Consider the following 2,224-nt stretch of genomic DNA (forward strand, 5'->3'; position numbering starts at 1 on the left):
TAATACTCAGACCAAGCTAAATCTGACCCCAAATCTAAGGATTTTTTAAATCAGATAAAAACAAACATGTTAAAACCAAGGATCCTATGTTCTGACATCTTTTCCCTGTCTCCAAAATTTCTGCCATGTGTGACCAATTAGCACAGTTGGCTAGAACATGGTGTAATAAGGCCAAAGTCAGGGGTTCAAATCCCTTATGGACTGAAACTCGATGCTTCCTTCTAGCAGACACAGACCATCTAAATCACATCTGGGGCCCCTCCCAAGAGCATCATATTGGTCATAAATGCAGTTGAGAAAATCTTATTAAATCACAGTAACTCCATCTGCACTATTGGAATAATTCAAACACATGCCATACTGATGGTGTGACTACACGCACGAATAAAAAACAACATTGTTATTAGCAGAATAAATTAGTAGTTTTTGCTTACACTGTAAATTTTAAATGTATTCTTTGTGGCCCAATAGAGCCATGACTTTATTTTTGAAAGCTCATGTGAGTAGAGATACTTAAAAAAAAAAAATCCTTTCCCTCCTCCCAATCAGTATCCTCAAGTAGGTCCTATTGTCTGTAGTTCTTTGTTTTCATGTATTCTTGTTGTTTAGGTCCCACTTATAAGTGAGAACACATGGTATTTGGTTTTCTGTTCCTGCATTACTTTGCCTAGAATAATGTTTTCTAGCTCCACACATGTTGCTGCAAAGGACATGATATTTGTTTTCATGGCTGCATGATATTTCATGGTGTATATGTACCACATTTTCTTTATCCAGTCTACTGTTGATGGACACCTAGGTTGGTTCCATGTCTTTGCTATTGTGAATACTGTTGCAATGGACAGGCATGTCCATGTGTCATTATATTAGAATATATTATATTCCTTTGAATATATATCCCAAAATGGGATTATACCACCAGTTTTTTATAAATCAGTATTTCTATTGAATCACACCCTATCTGTAAAAGGTTCTGTTGCCTATGCAGATCCAAAAAAGCAGTTTTGAAAATTGCTACTCTCACTTGGTCTTTTTAGACCTCTGGTAAAAGATGTCTTAGAAAGTTGAGGGGTAAATTTAAACAATTTACAAAAATTCACCATTAATTATGGGTTAAATTGTGCCTTCCCACCAAAGTAATTTATATATTGAAGTCTTAACTCTAAATACCTCAGAATGTGACATTACTCAGAAACAGGGTTGTTGCAGATGTAACCAGTCAAGATGAGTTCATATTGGAATAGGATGAGACCCCACTCAGTATGACTGAGTGCCTTCATAAGAAGGGGAAATTTTAGGCTAGGCACGGTGGCTCATGACTATAATTCTAGCAGTTTGGGAGACTGAGACAGATGGATCGCTGGGGCCAGGAATTCAAGACCAGCATGATCAACATGGTGAAACCCTGTCTCTACAAAAATACAAAAATTAGCTTGGCACGATGACAGGTGCCTATAATTTGAGCTATTCAGGAGGTTGAGGTGGGAGAATTGCTTGAACCCGAGAGGCAGAGGTTGCAGTGAGCTGAGATTGTGCCATTGCACTCCAGCCTGGGTGTCAAAACAAGACGCCATATAAAAAAGAAAAAAGTTGGGAGGAATTTGAATGTAGAGACACATACATGGGGAAGATGCCATGTGAAGATTAGAGCTGGAAAACTATATCCAAGGATCTACCAGAAATGAGAAGAAAGATCTGGAATAGATTCTTTCCTAAAGCCTTTGGAGAAGTCAAGGACTTTTCTTTCCTATTTCTTTTGTTTAATAATAATTATATATTTTCTTTTCTTTTTTTTTTTTTTGTTTTTTAGGTTTTGGGGTACATGTGAAGAACATGCAAGATTGTGGCACAGGTACACACATGGCAGTGTGATTTGCTGCCACCCCCCATCCCTTCCCTATTTCCCCTCAACAGACCCCAGTGTGTAGTGTTCCCCTCCCTGTGTCCATGTGTTCTCATTGTTCAACCCTGACCTATGAGAGAACATGCGGTGTTTGATTTTCTGCTCTTCTGTCACTTTGCTGAGAATGATGGTTTCCAGGTTCATCCATGTTCCTACAGAGGACACGAATTCATTGTTTTTTTATGGCTGCATAGTATTCCACGGTGTATATGTGCCACATTTTCCCTGTCCAGTCTATCATCGATGGGCTTAGTTCCAGGTCTTTGCTATTGTAAACAGTGCTGCAATGAACATTCGTGTGCATGTGTCCTTATAGTAGAA

This window comes from Cebus imitator, unplaced genomic scaffold, assembly GCF_001604975.1.
Source record: "Cebus imitator isolate Cc_AM_T3 unplaced genomic scaffold, Cebus_imitator-1.0 Scaffold609, whole genome shotgun sequence".
In the NCBI taxonomy this organism is placed as follows: domain Eukaryota; kingdom Metazoa; phylum Chordata; class Mammalia; order Primates; family Cebidae; genus Cebus; species Cebus imitator.